Here is a 21,698-nt window from a genome sequence, read left to right as displayed (position 1 = left end):
ATTATATGGCTGGACGATTATGTTCCCTGTTTGACGAACACTCACAAACTGTATCGTATTTTGAGTGACCCACTAACTGACACGACCTTTTCCCACAGAAAAGTCTGGGACTATTTGGAACAGCGGGTGACCATGCCAGCAACTTGGAAATTTTACATCATCTTATCATCAATAAGTGGCTTGAATTTATGTTTATACAAGGAAGACCTGTTTTTCAGCCAACACGAAAGATAACCATGCTCGTTGGCTCTGTGAAAGATTACTTGAGTGTACGAAAATCAGGCGTGTATAAAGTTCGCTGTTAGTGTGGATTGTCATTAATCGGACGTTCTTTACGCACTATTCAAGAATGTTGCGCTTCTCCCGCCTGCTAGAGTGACATAAATCTGTCGTGAACGAGGACTGAACAGGATGTCCGCAGCTCGTGGTCTTGCGGTAGCGTTCTCGCTTCCCGCGCAAGAGGTCCCGGGTTCGATTCCCGGCGGGGTCAGGTGTTGTGACTGGGTGTTGTGTGTCTTTCATCATCATTGACTCGCAAGTCGCTGAAGTGGCGTCAACTAAAAAGGAATTGCAATACTGCAGCCGAACTTCCCCGCATGGGGCCTCCCGGCCAACAATGCCATACGATCATTTCATTTCACTGAACAGGATGGTCGGAAACAGTCCTGAAAGATAAGTGTGCTACAAGGGAAGTTGAAGTGAAAAAGAATTTTTTAGAAAAAAGTTGGATATTTTGCGCCGTTTCCGAGTTATTTAGTCGTAAGTTAGACAACCATCTCGACGACCAAGAATTCAAGCACTTGCATGCGCTTAAATGCCGCGCAGCAAAGACATCTGCGGCTCCGTGAGTTACCACATGTTCATATGCTCATTTACAGTAAAATGTGCCTTTATCGGAAGTGATAAACGCAAAGCTACGTTTGATCGGTTTGAGGAAACCGAGCAAAGAACACGTTTTGTAACTCTGTCTGTGTCAGGCTGCTTGGATTTGGGACGACCTGATTCGCTAAGTTCATTGCTTAATAACTCTGAAGCGACGGAACGTATACATTTTTTTTCTTAACAATTATTTCTCGGTACAAGCTTTTCAGATTGTTTCTGACTACCTTGTATACCCTTAAGCCACTGTACATATTAAGCGAACGTCCTGATTTTAACATCTTTATCATCCTTCTAGTATTCAGTTTTCAGGAAAGCTACTTAAATATATTTGCTGAATGATCTAATTAATCGTGATTATAGTTTTATCTGTGGCATTATGTGGAATCCAGCACTGACTCTCAGAGACGAAGGTTCTGTCACTAGCCAACAAGAATTTGTAAACCAAAATTATTCAGTAATAGGTCACGGCAACTTGTAGCTCTGCCGCCTCTGTGACATTTCTTTCACCATAATTTGTTGTGCATTCACACTCGCCTGACTCGCCATATCGATATACAAGGTTATTCAAAAGGTTACGCACAAATTGCAGGAGCTGATTTAGGAGTCTAACTACAAAAATTTTGGAATAGGAATGATTTACATTCGAGGTAATCCTATGCCATTGAAAGCTTTGGATTGTCGGGAACATAAAGGACAACTGAGATACTAAGATATTGTACTATTTCTTTGCACATATAGCTGGATGTAAGTACACGGAGCACCTGTATACTTTTCTGTGCAAGTACGCGACGTACTCAGTGATACACATTACAGGGATTAGGTCGGAAGGGGAGCTTCAAATGCATGGTTACCTCGCTCCTCTGGTCAGGTACCTCTCGACGTTTTTAATTTTTGGGCCGTATCAAAAGCCTCGTGTACGTCACACCAATTCTTGATGAAGAAACATTTCTTGCAAGGACACTTGCAGCACCCAATGAGGCTCCTACGATGCCTGGTGTACTTGGTAGAGTGGGTCACAATTTTCTGCCCAGAAGTGATTTGCTGTTGATAACGCAACATTAAATCGATTCTTTACATTTCATTTTGTATTACCATTTATTATTGCAGCTATGGCAGCAATTCATTTATTCTTCCTTCATCAAACAGGATCTAATGTGCCAGTATAGAACGTTGCGATAGTTGTTTTGAATATCTTCTGTAATGTGCCACATTGTTGAGTACATAGTACGTGATGTTTGCTGAAATTAAAGTGTACTGTGTTGACTGTCCTTGTTGTTCCTGACAATCCAAAGCTTTCAATGATGATGATGATGATTGACGACGGCCTCCCGTCGGGTAGACCGTTCCCCTGGTGCAAGTCTTACGATTTGACGCCACTTCGGTGACTTGCGCGTCGATTGGGATGAAATGATGATGATTACGACAACAACACCCAGTCCTTGAGCGGAGAAAATTTCCGACCCAGCCGGGAATCGAACCTGGGCCCTTAGGATTGACATTCCGTCGCGCTGACCACTCAGCTAGCGGGGGCGGCCAAAGCTTTCAATAAAAAAATGGTTAAAATGGCTCTGAGCACTATGGGACTTAACTGCTGAGGTCATCAGTCCCCTAGAACTTAGAACTACTTAAAAATAAATAACCTAAGGACATCACACACATCCATGCCTGAGGCAGGATTCGAACCTGCGACCATAGCGGTCGCGCGGTTCCAGACTGTAGCGCCTAGAACCGCTCGGCCACCCCGGCCGGTAATAGCTTTCAATAGCACGGGCTTACTTCCAACACAATAAGTTTCTGCCTCAAAGTTGTTGTATTTAGTTTGTGCACAAGCTCTTGAATCATCATGCATCAGGTGGACGAGAACATCTTACCTTCAGTAGTTGTGGAGCAGATACGGTACAAAAGCATACGTGTTGCGGAGCGTCACTACCTTCGCGTAGTTGTTGCTGTCTTAGGGCTTCTTTGCCACCATGTGTGGCGTAATCATGACACGGTTGTGTTTTGATGTTCGTTATGTTTGCTTGTTGCCTTTTTGTCTCTGTAATAAGTGTTTGTAACTGTATAATATTTGCTTGTAGTATACCGCTTTTCGGTTTCCTGACAAGTGTAGTTCTCGCTTGTGTAACTTACGGAGCCAAGAGTACCATTTAAGTCTGCCTTGCGGAGATGCTTTCGTCCTTGCTCCACCGTAAGCAGAGGGAACCAGCAGTCCAGAACACGTGACACATCCCAGTTACCCGCGTGTGTGGTCGTTTTCGAAGGACTGGCTTTGCTCAGAAGACCTGATTCCAGGTGCTAACGAAGGGCATCCAGGTTAACTGGCAGTAAACTGCACCACTTTTGAGACAAGACTCATCTAATCATGCTTCGAGGATAATCTTACTCACCGCCGCGGGACCATGGGTTCCAGTGGCCCTTAACAAAACCACAGGACATTTTAGGCGCAACGCTCGCGAAGCAGTTGAAGAAGAGAGAACGAAGGGAAAATGTTTGGCTCGCGCCGAGGGAACAGAAGAGTCTGACTCCACATAGATAACAACATGGAGGCAGAGGACGCTCCTGAGACGATGGTGAACGTCCCGACCAGCAGTTAGTTCTCAATGCTTGTTGAGGAGGTAATTAATGAAGAAAGACAATAAAATGTCACTAAAGAGCAGAACCACCAGTTGTCCACATGTCCAGCAGCTACGCGGATGTCAGCGAATTAACCAATGGCCTCATTGGTCAGTTGCAGACGTCTTTCAAGCCTAAAACAATCAAATTTCATACCCGCAACTTGAAAGACTACAAATTCATTCTCCAGGAATTTGAGAAACGGAATTAGATTTCTACTCATTCCCTCCAGGGATTCGAATTTGAGTTCAGGTAGCAACTCTGCAGTATTACAGTACTAATTGAACCCACTGGTAACAAATTTAATAGCAAGTCTCTGAATTGCTTCGATGTCTTCCTTTAATCCGACCTGGTGGCAGTACTCATGAATGGGTCACTTAAGTTTTCTGTATACGGTATCCCTTATAGATGAGTTACACTTTCAAAGAAATCTCCTGACGGAGGACAAGTTACTCTCTCACCTATTTTTCATAAAGATTTTGTTACAACATTACGCAATTTGAGCTAGACTCTAGAAAGTTAACGGCCTGAGCAGGCGTCGATGAAGCCTGGTAGGGCGCTAAAAGTATGAGGTATTTTTATGGTTCTTAGTTCGTAGAAACGGCATGTTGGAAGTTGAAAGCAAGTGGCAGCGAGACCATCCATCAGTAAATCTTGCCGGATAGACCCACAGCTGCACAGAGCAGACAGAGCACCCCCTTGTCGAGACATGTCTCCAGCAGGACAATTCCTCTATACCCACATTGGCGCCAGCCAAAGGCTGGGCTGGGGGTGACGGACTGAAGAGACGGATCTACACAGTGGAGTCATAAACCGGGCATTGTATGTAGCTCCACGCCTAACAAAAATTCAAAAGTTGTCGTCTTCGCCAATACTGCAAATAGGCCTATGACCCACTTCCACCGGCCACCTCAGTAGTATAAGAAACTCTGGCGTCCGAGAAATGCTTAGAGATAGAATATTTATGACACCTCATACCTAGGACTAACATACTCCCAGGCACAGGCGATTTAGATAAAGATCTTTAAGACTGTATCTGTTCGATTGTTGCCACGGGAGGCGACGCGACTTTGGGGAAAAATATCTTCTCTTTCCGCGAAAACTGTAAAAGGTCAGTAATTGGCGGTTGCTTTTTTTCCAGAGGTGCAAGTTTCTTAACTCTTGCTCTGGTTCGACATGAGTTTGTGCTGTTGTATACGAGGAGAGATTTAGCGCCTCTAAAGCCCTGTGGTTGGCTCAAGACGGGGTGAAGGCAGTGTCGTTAGTGCACTTTGCGGAAAAAACAGAATTGCTTTCTCTGGGAGAGGTGCGAGGCACTCGGTCTCTGGACTTCAGTATGGAAGCAACTTCTGGTCGAAGTGTGGTTGGTACTTGGGACCTGTCCTAAGACTGACTTCACTTGCGAGTAGTTAGACTGGGGAGCCTGTGGTGAAGTTCTTCCTGTACTAACAGTGAGACTTCTAGCATCTCGGACTATCCATTTGCCGAGGGCACACTTATTCGTTTTTGGATTACCAGTCTTGTCAAATGGTTTAAATGGCTCTGAGCACTATAGGACTGAACTTCTGAGGTCATCAGTCCCCTAGAACTTAGAACTACTTAAACCTAACTAACCTAAGGACATCACACACATCCATGCCCGAGGCAGGATTCGAACCAGTCTTGTCATTTGGTATCCTTGTGTGCTCTGTCGTATAAGTGATCCAAATTGGCCCTTAGTATGATCAGCGAATGGGTGTGTCACACACTGAAATCTACCATGATTTCAGGGCTCTGGTAGAAAGTAAATTGCGATCTGTCTGCCTGATCGCTAGATCGTGAGATTTTGCATTTCCTTCGTGGCCGCGATCGATTCACAGGTGCCGCCTTACACCTCGCCCCCGCCGCACCCATCTCGCCAGCTGCAAGTTACATCGCTGCACGAAGCAAACAGGGTAACGTACAGCTGCTCCAGCCTTGTCAGGCTGTACAAATCACAATCGCCACTTGTTCTCAGCTGCACTAATATAGAGATCTGTATGTAGATCATCGATCAAAGTCTGCTCAGCGTCAAATCGATTCAGATTGCATTATCCACATTTTTAGGGCCACAGTACTTGACTTACTTTTGTCAAGCACGATCCTTGTCCATTGTGAACTTAAACCGCCTGTAAGTTGTTTATGATATTCTATCATAACACGTTTTGCATAAATTATGTCAGTCTGTTTTTGGGAAAATAAATGTTATCAGTAAACTAGATTTTGCATACATTCTCAATCATTTTTATATAGCCCCCAAACACGTTAACTTTCATTGTGGCGTCCCCTGCCAGGATCTCGGATTGGTGGTACTTTCTGTGACCGTCAGGTCGCGTTGATTAGCGCAGTCACTCAATTTGAGGTCCCTTGCGCAGAAATTAGTTTTGATGGCACCTTCTGTGACCGTCAGATCGCAGATAGTGTTGCAAGTGAAGTTTCTGTTCCCCACGTTTAATGTGGTGCACTGGGTAGAACAGATTCGCGTTGTTGGCGCCTAGACATAATACTAATATTTAATTATTGTAGGTGTGTATTTTCATATTTTGGTTGTGACTTCTGTGTCACTTGACTATTTGTTTCTGACGGCGAACTGAGTTCTGCTGATTTGTTAGGATCGTTTGAGATCTTTGTTTTGTTAGCATAGACAAGTGTGCTGTTATTTGAATTCGTCACTAGGTATTAGTAGCACATGGGAGCGTAATTTAGAGTAGAATCTGTGTGGCACAGGTATGTGTAGTCTTAAATTCGTTTGGGTCAGAATTAGAGGGCATGCTCAGAAGAAGCAAGGCACGTTTGCTACAGAGTAGAGGAAGTAATTGTGTTTTGTTAACCATGGATCCACGTCAGATTATTAGCGATCACCATGTAGATATTACACGGGATTATCAGGTAAATGCAGTTGCAGACTGGGGAGAAATGTCGAATGTAGAAACTGCAGAGTATGACGACATGTCTGAGTCACGTGACGAAAGTGAACAGGAGACCGCAGCACAACGAAATGTAGGCGCTGCTGGTACGAGACGCACTATCATTGAGACTGACAGACCATAATCACAAACAGAACGTCACAGAATGATGGAAACTCGTTCATGTAGTCCGGAAGGTGTTAGCGGCGGATCTCAGTTTCAGGCTCTCATGCAATTCATGCAAGAGGCAGAAAGGAAGAGAGAAGAGGCAGAAAGGAAGAGAGAAGAGGCAGAAAGGAAGAGAGAAGAGGCAGAAAGGAAGAGAGAAGAGGCAGAAAAAAAGAGACAGGAGGAAAGATACAAATTAGTCATAAGAACGGTCACAGACTGGATAGATGAAGTAGGGAAAGAGATAGTGAGAATCCAAAAAGAGCTAGAGAGTATCAAGAAAATGACAACAGAAACGAGTGAGCTCGTGGACCAGGCGAAGCGCGATGCCATAACAGCGCAATTGGTAGCGCAAGTAGCACGAAAGAACGCATGAGTGGTCAAAGAACAAGTTAAACAGGCAAGAACTAAGGTGTGTAAGATAAAACAAGCACTTGCAAAAATTCAAAAGTTGTCGTCTTCGCCAATACTGCAAATAGGCCTATGACCCACTTCCACCGGCCACCTCAGTAGTATAAGAAACTCTGGCGTCCGAGAAATGCTTAGAGATAGAATATTTATGACACCTCATACCTAGGACTAACATACTCCCAGGCACAGGCGATTTAGATAAAGATCTTTAAGACTGTATCTGTTCGATTGTTGCCACGGGAGGCGACGCGACTTTGGGGAAAAATATCTTCTCTTTCCGCGAAAACTGTAAAAAATGTGTGAGGCTGCGAATTGAATTGAACAGACAGAAATCAAACAGGGCGAAATCTCTGAAGTTAAAGATCAGCAGGCCCGAGTCGCCACGCAAGAAAACGAGTTGGCTAAGGGCGTTCGGCAGGCACATGAGCGAGCCGCGCAATTGGAAAAACAGACTTGTCCGGTAGAGCGCCACCGAGAGCATCACAGAAGTGAAGAAAATGTTTTGCGGCTCTCCGAACCGCTACATGACGACACACCCTGCACATGGTCGTATGCAGCATGAATATGCTCCTGCAGCGGCGGAGCGCGTAATAGAAAATGCTCCGTCAGTAACGCGTAGCATGTCAGAGACCGAGCCGGAAAACAATTGTACACGTCTACGGAGGTCAGAAACGTTATTACGTAAATATGAGAACAAGAGGGACACCATAACAGTGCACGAGGATCGTTTGGGCACGGATACATGGAATCACGCGCTGCAGACGAGAGGGAAAATTCGTATGTCGGATACGTCGATCCTTTCGGCCACAAACTTCTCTTGACCATCCAGAATTTTCAAGTCTACAAGGAGGCAAACAACGCATAACATCCAAAGACCTGGATGGCACAGTACGATCACGTGCTACCAGAATCTTGGCTACTAAATTACAAGCTCCAGTTTATCTGTGGTTTCTTAGAAGGGTCGATTGCAGAACATATGCGCGGAGTTGCGGAGAGTTGTCGCTTCTACCAAGAATTTAAGGACGCATTCCTTAGCGCATACTGATCGCAAGGAACACGGAAGAGGATGAAACAGGAGATCATGTTAGGAAATGACTTAGGAGCGTCAAGATTCCGCAGTCCTGTCAAATTCGTCGAATCCCGGGTCAAGAAGAACAGATTCTGGATCAACCGTACAGTCGCAAGGAAATTATAAGGCACTGCTACATTAAATTACCTTTACGTTACCAACAACTGCTCATCGCTAGAGGCAACGATTCAATCGAAGCTTTCAAGAGCGCGCTGTGCGAACCCGATTAAGTGAATGAAATTCACAACAGGCGGGAGAGAGGTAGAAATAATGACCGTAACTGGCCAGATTCACCAGAGAGGAGAGACGATGGACGAAATGGGGGAAAACATCGATAGAATCGAAACCAAAATTCAAACTTCAATGGGAATAACCAGCCATCATGGGAAAATAGAGGAAGACGAGAAAATTGTGATCATAACAAAAACTACCGACGAAATGGAAACTGGAGAGAGCAACAGAACTTGAACCAGGGCCAACAGAATTCTAGTGACCAACAGCAAAGCAACAGCAGGACATACAACGGTCAAGGTCAGTGGAATGACCAACGTAGCGAATATGTGGAATTGAGGCCACCTAACCCACCGCAGGGGTCACGCAGAAAAAATTCAACCAGGAATTGATACCACTCGTAGAACAAGTGTACATTGTAGATTTATAGATCAGAGAAGGTGCACTATGTAAATAGTCTCCATGGATGAACAGTTTAACGTAATTTACTGTTGATATTGTGTTGCTTAACGTAATTTTCCATTCGTTGTATTCTGGTATTATTTTCTTTGTCATTTCCATTAGTTTTCAGCATGAGTCCTTGTTGAACGTGGTCAAATGAGTTGCGTATTTGTGACATCTTCACGCCAACATTTATTGGAAGGTGTCAGATTGAATTAAAATTCCGTTGCCAGTTATATGTAATCACTAGATGGCACTTTTTGTGGCATACCAAACCAGTCACGTTGCAATACTGAGTACTCCAAACAACTGAATACTGCTATTATTTCTTTGGGCCTCACAACTGTTGTCCGATTTCCGCAACTGAGCGTCGTACTCTATCATGGCATTCTCGTAGAAGAGCCTTCACAATTATCACCATGGTCGATGAAACTGTTTCTGTTTACTTTCCGTGGTTTCTTGTACACTGTCCAAAGGACGGATGTATGTCACTTTATGTTTTTCGTGGTGTCTAGACGATGAATCGTGCCAAAGAGCATGCGCCTCTCGATTTTCGGATGTGATTCATATGGTGTTAGCAGTCCACGCTTTGGGCGTGTGTCGACGTTAAGACTCTGTGTCATATGAGCCATCGCCAGTCGTGCGATGTAGCCTGTCTCGTGGTGGAGTTTTGCCAGCACCATGTGAGCGCCGTCGGTGAAATATTGTGTATGGGGAATTAGCACAGAGAAGTGTAAGTCACGGTAGAGTGGCGAACCCCAGACCCGGATATAGGAAGCAGAAACGAAATGATGGACCATGGATGAGAGTTAAATTTGAAAAATATTTATATACAGACATAAGTAATGCATAATGCTCGTGCTTGATTTCGGCAGCAGCGATTCTGACAAAGGAGACAGGAGGCATCGTTGTAATATTGAGAGGTGGCATGAGCCCCCTTTCATATTTCTATCTCACTCTGAGTAATTCGATTTTCCTCTCTAATTGCATGCAGTGAAAAGTTGCTATTCCTTCACATGCGGACTTCCCATGAAGCATCTCTAGTCACCCGGGTGGTCCAGTGACAGGCGGGTTCTTATGAGAGGTGGCATGAGCCCCCTCTCATATTTCTATCTTACTCTGAGTAATTCGATTTTTCTTTCTAATTGCATGTGGTGAAAAGTTGCTATTCCTTCACACGCGGACTTCCCACGAAACGTCTCTAGTCACCTGGGTGGTCCGGTGATAGGCGGGTTCTGCTGATTTTGAAGGGTTAAGCCGACGGGTGTGAGGGAGTCGAGTGGATGCTTTCCAGACGCCGACATTGTCATAAGAGCGGCGGCGACACGCCCACAGGGGCCTGACGGAGCGGCTGGGCTAGAGATTCCATTACTTCGCAGAAACTTAGTGAAAACCCTTTCTGGCGGACTAACAGCGAGGTGTGGAAATGACTTGTGTTCCCAGGCAGTCTTGGCGGGCAAATTCCCGCGTTTTCTGCAAAATCATAACTGTGATAGGCTTGCTCACGGGATAGCTCCGTGACGTAGCAAAATCGGAGCAGACATTAGCGCCAAGTATCTCCATTGGTGGACTAGCAGTGCGTTGGCAATAGAGTGGAATTTTACGCCGGTTTTCGAGTTGCTGATTGGAACATTTAACCACGGCCACTGTCGTGGGGGCGGGAATGTTCTGTGTTTGGCTTGTACGGGTGCTCTTGAGGGAGTCCGCTCTCGCCTTTCGGTCGGAGTAGGTTACAAGACTGAGCTCTCACTGCTCTGGATAGCCTGCCTTCTGTTGCCTGTCTAATATACTTTTATTTAATTGTAACTGTTTGACGAAGTTGCTGAAGTTTCGACTTCAACGTAACTGTCCGAGTACAGCTGGCAATTGAGCGTTCTGCGTACAAGCAGCCTATGTTGTCCGTCTTGAGCAGTTTTGGCTAAAGTTGACTGTATCGGAGTTACTGTGTGACTTCGCTTGTTAAAATCAATCACTGTACCACCAGTGATTGTGTGGCGAACCTTCTTCGTCTCCCTCAGAGGCGCATTTGTATTGATAGAAAGTCTTTCGTCTGGAGCAACCAGACCAGGATAATTTGTTGGGTGTTTCGGGCTATACTCGCGACATTATCATCACCACGACTGGACGTCAAAGCAACCAGCCATTGCTTCCGGTACGCCAGATCATGTCATTGCAGTTAAGAAGACAGCTTGGTAATGTATGTCCGCAGTACCAGCAGATTAGCGAATTTTGCTCTGTGATAATCAGAGCTCAGCAGAGCGCGCCTGTTCCCGTCTTTTCTTACGTGGTTCTGTCTTGGGTGTTCATTGTCTGAGTTCTCACTACTGTAGCAGCAATTAATGTTGGGTTGGCCGGGTGTTTCTCTTAGGATTTGAGTTGCGAAGAATTGGCTCCACATACCACTTGGTCATAAACGTCACAAGCTAGTTTACGGACAACTTCACCTTCACAGCAATTATTTGAGTATCCAATTTGATGTATTGTAAATGTTTCATGTGTTGTGTTTATTATTTTGAGTTTAGTCATAATAAAACAAACTGTTATTTTCGACAGAATTTTCATTCTCTAGATCGGTAGAGCAACCCTTTCATTTCTCTCCACATTAATGAAAATTATTTATCAAATTAAATTATTACAGGTGCCAAACTCTTTTCTACTTCACTTGCAGGGTCGATTAGAGTCAGTTCGCGTTTCTTCTTAATCCATGTGCAACAGCAAAAGTCAGAGTTAGAAAAGGGGGGGCCTAGAGCATCATTTCCATATGTAGATTCTAGAATAATTTAGTGTTAGATACACTGCTACCCCCGGCACCTTGCAATATGTAAAATTACGAGTACTTAGTCATAAAATCCCACTTCAAAATTTTCAGGCAAACCACCAGCACTTGAGTGAGTAGACGCACTTCCTGCCCACTTCAGCTTCAGCAGACTACACTGACGGACATTGGAAAATAAAAGAGGAGTACGCAAGGAAAAAAAATGCATGAAAATTCGCTTCAGCAGTATTAGCAAAGGCATAGGGTAGTACAATAACTTCGTATTTAGTATTAGGAGAAGTCTGCACGTTTGGTGGAGGTATAGAGGTAGTGCCTGCGAAAATTAAAAATGTGTGCATGATAGGAGTAGAACTAACCAAAAACTAACAAAAACACTTGCACACACAAACATAGATACCCCATACCACATAATTGACGTCCATACAACGTTAACAGGACCGTGCAGAAATTAAATTTATTTTTGGATTTGCATCCTTTGTAATAAAACAAGTAATTATATTAAGTATCAGTATTTTCTTTTTATGTAAATGGATTATATCAATTTCATGACAATTGTGAGAGAATATAGCACTTGACCACTCTTGAGGATTGTGCAGGCTGAGAACCACACGGCAGACTGGACGTGACGGCCCACGCCAGCCAGCGAGGGCGAAGGGAGCAGCCAGCCATATTACTCACTCTCAGCTGTGGCAGCCCAGGTGTGTTTGGGGGGGGGGGGGGGAGGGGGTGGACCCCACAGTGACAGAACCGGGCAGCAGCCAGCTGACACGCCTACGTCATGCAGGCGGCGTGTCTCACAAGCCAGCGCAGACAGCAGGACATCACCACGCGTCGGCGGCCATCCCCTAGTGGCCGACCACCCACCAGACCGCTATTCGAGGGCCAAGCGAGTCGTGTGGCATCACAACGACGCGCGCGCCGGGCCTAACAGACTCAGCGGGGTGCCGAGAAGAACGTGTTCCATCGATAATAGGCGAGCCGTTTCGATGCAGAGGTGAACGGGGAGAGCAAGGCTGCCCAACGTCCCACTAATGCTGAATGGGTTTCTACGCCAGAGGGCAGGTTGCACGTCAAATGCAACGCTGTCACGCCAGTCTCTGATGGCTAACTGCTGCCTAACCAGGATGACGCCAAGGGTCCAGCTGCGGTCCATAAGTTGCAAAGATGCCGGTTGTCGCCTAGTCGCCAAATGCTGCCTAAGGATGAAAAGGAATGCCAGAGACGTCTGTCACCATTTGTGCCACGTCATGTCCTGAGTGAGAGGCCATTCCACTCAGGCACAAATTGCTGTTCTTCAGCCCTACCAGTCACAGGTTTTGCAAGTGCATATGTAATATGTTTTCAATTCGTGTGACTTTTCAATTGTAAAATTTGTCTCCCCAGGGACCCTTGTCAAGGGAGTGATAGGATACCTTTCTGTAATATCATTATGTATATCTTTTTGTGGTTTTTTATGTACCAATTGAACTGTCTTAATTGTGTTTTTTATGTTGTTCTGCATATTTATTAATGTCCTGATTATGTGGCTGTGTTTGTTTTCATGTCATAGAAAATAATACACAAATTACACAACTTAGGTAATAAGACAAACAGATTACACATGTGATTTCCCTGGTCATTGAGAATTTGAGAATGTGTGTGTCTGATGATTGAGATAAAATGAGTGATAGAGCAGGGGTAAATCAATGAGCAGAGATAAGTTCATACTCAATGACACTGTAAATGATTAGGGACATCAGATATCTCTGACCTCAGGATATGATGTGAATGGGTACATTTCTTTGCTGCAACGCCTTTTAACTGCATATCAAATGTTTATCAGAAGTCTGTGATGTAGCAATGACCCCTGGGTCTAACGTAATTCACACTACTCACAACAAACTTTTCATGTACTCTGGCTGGCTTGCAGCTTCATGTGACTGCATGATCCCTGGAATGAATGAGGTCAGCTAGGATGTGTTTAGCCATGGGCAATCGTGATTGGCAAAATTACCTTTTCTGAAAGATATATATCGGTTATAAGGATGAGATTCTCCTACTATTTTCAATGATTTCCTCTGGTTCGTTTCACACTAACCAATATTGAAGTCAGACACTACCCATGCAGAAATCAATGTCAGGTAGAGGGCAGTGAGAGAGGACAAGATACTCTCTCACCTATTTTTCATAAAGATTATGTTAATTCGTTACGCAACTTGAGCGAGACCCTAGAAAGTTAACGGTCTAAACAGGCGTTGATAGGACTTAGTTCGTAGAAACGGCATGTTGGAAGTTGAAAGCAAGTGGCAGGGAGCCCAACCATCAGTAACTTTTGCTGCACAGACCCACAGTCCCCTAGTCGATACAGGTCTCCAGCAGGACAATGCCGCTATACCTACATCGGCGCCAGCCAAAGGCTGGGCTGGAGGCGATGGACTGAAGAGACGCATCTACACAGTGGAGTTATAAACCAGGCATTGTGTGCAGCGCCACACCCAATAAAATTTCACAAGTTTCTGTGTTCGCCGATGCTGCAAATAGGCCTGTAACCCACTTCCATCGGCCACCTCGGTCGTATAAGAAACTCCAGTGTCTGAGAAATGTTTAGAGATAGAATCTTTATGACACCTCATACCTAGGACTAACATGCTCCAAGGCACAGGCAATTTAGATAAAGATCTTCAAGATTGTATCTGTTCGCGTGTTGCCATGGGAAGCTGTGCGACTTCAGAGAAAAAAATCTTCTCCCTCCACGAAAACTTTAAAAGGCCGGTAATAGGCAGTTTCTTTTTCTTCCAGAGGCGCAGGTTTCTTAACTCTTGCACTGGTTCGATATGAGTTTGTGCTGTCGTGTAGGAGGAGAGATTTAGCGCCTCTAAAGCCCTGTGATTGGCTCGAGACGGGATGAAGGCGGTGTCGTTCGTGCACTTTGCAAAAAAAAACAGAATTGTTTTCTCTGGGAGAGGTGCGAGTCACTCATGCTCTGAGCTTGTCTGGAAGCAACGTCTGGTCGGAGCTCTGGCATGTGTGGTTGGTACTTGGGACCCCACCTACGACTGACTTCACTTGCGAGTAGCTAGACTGGGGAGCCTGTGGCGAAGTTCTTACTGTACTGACAGTGAGACTTCATATGTATTGAAATGTCTGTCTGCTGAGGGCACACTTATTCGTTTTGGGATTACCAGTCTTGTCGTTTGGTATCCTTGTGCGCTCTGTCGTATAAGTGAGCCAAATTGGTCCTAGGTACGGCCAGCGAACGGGTGTGTCACACACTCAAATCTACCGTGATTTCAGGGCTCTGGTAGAGAGTAAATTGCGATCCGTCTGCCTGATCGCGAGACTGTGATATTTTGCATTTATTTAGTGGCCGTGATCGATTCACATGTGCCGCCCTACGCCTCGCCCCCGCCACACACATCTCGCCAGCTGCAAGTTACATCGCTGCACGAAGGAAACAGGGTAACGTACTGCTGCTCCGGCCTTGTCAGGGCGTACAAATTACAATCGCCACTTGTACTCAGCTGCACCAATATAGACTTCTTTAGATCATCGATCGAAGTCTGCTCAGCGTCAGATCAATTCAGATTACGTTATCCACATTTTTAGAGCCAGAGTACTTGACTCACTTTTTCCAACCACGATCCTTCTCCATTGTGGTCTTAAACCACCTGTAAGTTGTTTACGATATTCTATCATAACGTGTTTTGCATAAATTATGCCAGTAAACTAGATTTTGCATACATTCTCAATCTTTTTTATATAGCCCCCAAACAGAGTAACTTTCACTCCCAATAAACCGAAGTCAACCATTCGCTTTCCGTACTGCGGTCCTTATGTGCTCGTTCCATTTCAAATCACTTTGCATCGTTACGCCTAAATATTTAATCGACTTGCTGTGTCAAGCAGCGTACTTCTAATGCTGTATTCGAACATTACGATATTGTCTTTCCTGTTCATCACGTTTTGCTTCATTTAGAGTAGGTTACCATTCATCACACAAACTAAAAATTTTGTCCAACTCATTTCCTATCTTCCTACTACCATTCAGGGACGACACCTTCCCGTACACCACAGCAACATCAGCAAACAGTCGCAGACTGCTGCTCACTCTGTCTGTCGGAGCATATATGTATGTATACAGAGAAAAAGAGCGTTCGTATCACACCTTCCTGTGGCGCACCTGGTGATACCATTGTCTCTGACGAACACTAGCTGTCGAGCACTACGTACTGGAGGATACTATTGAGGAACTCTTCGAGCCACTCTCGTATCACATAATCTGTATGCTAGGACCTTTGTTAACAATCTGCAGTGAGGCTCCGTGTCAAATGCTTGACGAAAGTCAAGAATTATGGAAATTTGCCTATTGCTCCGTATCCATAGCCAGTAAGATATTTTAAGACTTATTCGTCTTTCCAGTTGTGCTCGTGGTTGGGACCGAGGATTGTGTAGCTACTGCTATAACGCATGCAAATCTCTGCAAAGGGTGTTTTTTCGGCCTAATGGTCCATTTCAGGTAATTTACGTACAATTTCTTGACCATTCCTATACTTGTTCAGGACAGGTGATATCAGTATGACTGTCCTTTAATGATCTTCAGCATATAATACACGTGTCGTGTGTATTTAACAGCGTACATTATATCCTTTACTATAATCTCAGTCTTCACCTTTTGATGAGATTTGCCTTTCAAACCTCATCCTGTATTTAATTACAAGCAAAAGAGTTCAACCAAATGAGTATTAAAACAAAAGTATTTCATTCTCATTCTCTTCATCTGAGGCCGATTAAAATAGAGTATCTCGAATAAGTATGTAGCTCAGACACATAGAAGTGGTGACTTACACTGTTTAGGTATATTGCTTACGACCTACCCACTAAGCCGAATTTGATCCTCGCGTAAGCCTACAATCCAACAAGAATGGTGAATTGTTGAGAATCATTCGCTATAGTCATTCTTGGAGAAAAGAGGTGTCAAGCCCATTACCGTTCCCTTTAAATCTCACTTTTGACGAACTTTACAGTACTGAGGGGTGCTTTACCATGCATAATGCATTTTATATTTTAGTTGCTTAAGCACTGACACTTATTATTATCACATACGAAATGTTTCCCCAATTAGCTGCAAAATATAATCGTAATGTAAATTATTACTGATGGTCTTGTCTCTCTATATTCTCCTTCATTGCAAAGGAGTGTTTTAAGCTTATGCCTGTTAACCAACCCAACACTATTGTGTAAAGAGGCAGCCTACTCACCATCTGTATAAATATCTTCCACGGATGAGGGTTGGATGAGTAGGCCATCGCCAGCCTAGAGAGTACCGAAATTTCTATTGTTAACTTTAGGCTTCATTCATTACATTTTCTTCGCTTTTTTTCAAACACTGTCGCATTATTACTTCCCTGTGGCCTACGTGTTGTAGCGAGTCGACACCTCAGCCAAAAAGCTGTTTGTTCCGCTAAAATTCTGACATGCAAAGTCAACACGCGCCACCAGAATGGCCACTGAAGAGCGTGTGAGGAGGACCACGTGTCGGCTGCGAGGAGCTCCCTCTGGCTTGGCTTTCAGCTCGACAAGACGTCTCCCCTTTCACCTCTGACCTGATGGTACTCGCACTCTGTTCTGTTGCCGGACGACAACTGCCGCAACCCCCCATCTCCAAGGCTCACTCGATTGTAACCCGTAAACCAAAATACATCTGGGGTATTAACCTTTAAACCTTCAGTTTCATTAAAGAAACTCACTTGGATTCCTACTCCTCTGGTAACCCTTCCAGACACCACTCGATCCCTGCACACTGGCTACTGACCTAGCACCATTTTCTGCTCCCTAGAACCAATCATATCATCATTGCCAAACACAGGACGCGATTGCAGTGGCAGCGATTTCGTGACCCTGGTGATCGGAGAATACTAAGGCCACTTGAGGTCCATCAGAAGATTGCATTGCCTGAGCACAGAGCCTGCTGGTGGGATGTAAAGCGCAGTTCTGCAGAAGCTGACAAGAACACTCGGAAGTTCTAGGTGATGATCAGGCAGTGAAAGAGTCCCGCCATTATAGGAAGGAGACCACTCGACGATGAAAACACTCTCCACTATTCCAAAGCAGAAAAAAACGGAAAATATGGAGAAATCGCTAGAGTTACAATTCCGAGCTCATTTCATCGATGATAATGCGAGTGAGCGGGACGGAGCATTAGTTGTTGGGCTAGTAACTGACTTGAGGGTGAAAGGGCGGGATGGGGAACGCGACACAGTGGACTAGGACACTGTGTGTGCTCTCATCAAGCGTTAGGGAAACCTGAAATCATGTCCTCCCCCCCCCCCCCCTCACTCCCCCACCGCAAGCCTTCACCTTTATTAGCCTCCTCTATAACCACTGTCTCTCCTTATTCTGTATGCCCTTGTAGCGGAAGATTACTGCAGTCATTCTCATTCTCAGAAGCTCCTGCTTCTTCCTGAAACTATAGACCTATCTTCCTCCTTGATATTCTTGGTAAAACTCTCAAATGTATAGTACTGAAATCACTCTATACATTCTTTACTGATCGTAAGATCGTCTCCCGTAACAATTTGGCTGCCGCATCGAGCACTCCACCATCCACCAACCCCTGTGCTTTTTTGATTACATCTGTACGGCTAAGAGTTAATGAGAGAGCATGGGAGCCACATTCCTTGACACAGAAAAGGCTTTTGACCGCGTTTGGCATGACGGCGTATTACACAAATTATTCTCCACAGTTTGTACAGGACACTCGCTCAAGATGATTGATATATTCCTGAGCGACAGGAAATCCTTCAGCAGGAATGGTAACAATTGCACAGTGTGAAACTGGTTCTGACCGAAAGAACAGATACCATCTTCATATATGAAGGGTTTACAGCCCAGATATTAGCAGCGGACAATCTGTGTGTACGGCTGAGCTGTGCAATTTTATGGCTCAATTGATAAGCTGCAAATACAGTTGTTTTTATACATCTATAAAGAAATTCTATTTGAGAGGAATTCAGCCTTATGAGCACCATCTTTGTAGTTCACTAGACTTGTTTAAGCACTCTCTGCGCTACATTCATTGGGTTTATTTGTTTATATTCCTTCTCACCTGAAGCTATTGGATGTTTATGCTAATACGTAACTTTGGGTCTACTACGCAATCTACAGTTTGTCATAGTTTTTGATATGGTGTTTTTACTTCGCTTTTGTAACACGCTTATTTCTTTCAGTTTTGGCGTTCCGCATGCACTTTCTATGATTTTATCGTCTGGCACAGAGTTTTTGCCACTATTGCTTGTTGTACGTAATGGCTGCCCAAACTCTATGCTTGGCGAATAAGTCGTGGAAAATACATAAGTAACGACAAAAGCAAAAGAAATTAGCGTGTTACGCCGACACAAACAAAGTGAAAACACCACACCATCAAAAACTACGAAAAGCTGTAGATTGCGTAGTAGATCTAAAGGTACTAGCGCAAAGACCCAACAGCTCCATGTGAGAAGGAAACGAAACAAACCCACTGAAGATAAAACAAAACGTGCTAAAACCTGTTTAGGTGAAACAAGAACTACAAAGGTGTTTTGCATAGGGCAAAATTCATCTCCAATTTCTTAGCAAGCACGTAAATAAGAACTGCATCATTACAAGATGATTAAAAAATCTAGTTTACATCATTTAGAAAAATACAAATATACATAGTCTAATTTCGGTATCTAGAACTTATTATGAACTGATAAGCGTGATATGATATTAGAGTCATAAATGAGAAAATAAATTTCGTGCATTGTGTCACACATCAAGTTAAGAACACAGATTTATATTTCTGTGTTCATGTGTAAGGAAACAGCAACGCAGTTCAGTATCACATACAAGACAATTGTAATGGGAGCTTTTGAATTTTCTTGTTCGCCTGCAGAAGCCAAGAGGCAATATGGCACCGTTGTAGTGGTCTATGCCGCAGATTATTATGCATAGGGTGCGGCGTGGGACGGCCTGTGCGATTGAATGCCAGAAAATACAGAGTCTCTCACTTCTGAATTATTTCTCTCTTTCTTTTTCTGCCTATCGTTCAGCAACTGGTATTGTGCTTCGGATGCTAATTGCAAAAAGAAAGTAAGAATCAATATGCATTTTATACTGTATTTAATTTCGTTAATTTTAAATTAAAAGTAAAAATAAACAAAATAAGAATACAGATTGCCTGCTCATTTAAATTGAACGACTGCGATACAAGCGGAAATAACAAAAATACACATACATAAACTCCGTCTACAGAGATGCGTAATAGGTCTTTTCCGTAATGACAACGGCAGTGCGCAGAGCTAACTTACCGTCTTCGCGGAAAGCTTGCTGAACATGATCCACCGTGTATACCCCTTTTATATAATGTAATTGGCGTGTTGCATCCTCTATTACAGGCTGAAGACGATAAAATCTGCCCGTAAATTAAATATTTAAAAAAAAACGCATAAAAGAGAATAAAGTGTATTAAGGTCTGTCAATAACTGGTCTTATTACAGGGCATCCTCTAATTATCCATCACAAAGCAGAGGACTTCTCCTGATGATTTAACAGTAGTTTACAGAAGTAAACAGGAGCTCCATAATGCATGTACCATGTGTTACCTAGAGAAGTTTCGTGGAAATTCAAGTATCGTACTTCTTTCGGTCTTGCTCCATATTACCCTCTGAGAGGACGATCGACAGTGACACCACAGTTTGTAAATATTTTCAAGAACCAAGTTTGCGAGCTGTTTAAAGTCACATATTAAACGTCATGTGTAATACTAATCAAATACATATGTTCTAACAGTAATGATAGAGTGTGTGTGTGTGTGTGTGTGTGTGTGTGTGTGTGTGTGTGTGTGTGTGTGTAAATATAACTGAGCCAAGTATGGGATTTAACTGTGGAATGGATTCTATTTAGTAATACAGGAGCTTAAAAAATGCACGCTACCGCTGTGAACCAGACTAACACAGCAAACTGAAATTAATTATAAGAGACTGCAATCTATGGACAAAATTGCTTATCAAATTCTAAGCTATGTTTAAAAATTGATAGCTATCGACTCAGCAGCATCTAAACGCTCTACAATGCAAAATACCAATACAGATACACTGCTCAGTTCAATTAAGCAAATGCAATGACTGCTTGAATATCTAAAATATACATACATACAAGGTAAGACATGTTGATCCAAATTGACGATCAAACTTTGAACTATGAATAAGAGATGCTAATTATCCATTTAGCAGCATGTAAAGGTGATTCAGTATCTTCCTCGAGGACATTTTAATACTAGAGAGTACTGTAAAGTAATGCCTCGGAATTTTTGTATGAAAACTCAAAGCTTCTTAAATGAAACAAACGTTATTAACATTCTACATCTTTAGTATTCATGTCTACGTATTTTCGACCCTCTGCCACTAGACGACTCCAATCTTTAGCGTGTGGCATGTCTATGTGCAACGTATCTATATCGGTGGGTGATAAACCGCGTTCTGTCATCGAGTTTCAAATTCAAAGAGTTAATCAACACATGGCACACTCTCTCCATCAGCATGACAATGCTAGACCACTCACGAGCGCTGTGACCTCTGCAATAAATGGTTCAAATGGCTCTGAGCACTATGGGACTTAACATCTACGGTTATCAGTCCCCTAGAACTTAGAACTACTTAAACCTAACTAACCTAAGGACATCAGACAACACCCAGTCATCACGAGTCAGAGAAAATCCCTGACCCCGCCGGGAATCGAACCCGGGAACCCGGGCGCGGGAAGCGAGAAGCGAGAACGCTACCACACGACCACGAGCTGCGGACCCTCTGCAACAATCTGTCGCCTTAGGTTCACTCCCATCGATCATCTTCCACACAGTCCCGACTTGGCTCTTGGTGATTTTCATCTGTTTACCGAACTTTAAGAACACCTTCGAGGACTTCACTTTGACAGTCACCAAACGGTGCAAGCAGAGGTTAGGTGAGGTTGTGGCTCCGTCAACAAAGTCAAACATTCCGCAGTGACTGTATCAACAAACAGGTCCCTCGCTGGGAGAAATACGTTCGTCGCCAGGGTGATTATGTTGAGTAATAAATACGTAGACATCAAGAATAGTACCAGTACCAGTTGTTTGGGGAAGGAGACCAGACAGCGAGGTCATCGGTCTCATCGGATTAGTGAAGGATGGGGAAGGAAGTCGGCCGTG

Source organism: Schistocerca serialis, chromosome 3, assembly GCF_023864345.2.
Source record: "Schistocerca serialis cubense isolate TAMUIC-IGC-003099 chromosome 3, iqSchSeri2.2, whole genome shotgun sequence".
Lineage (NCBI taxonomy): Eukaryota > Metazoa > Arthropoda > Insecta > Orthoptera > Acrididae > Schistocerca > Schistocerca serialis.
Note: the sequence above shows the minus strand (reverse complement) of the source record.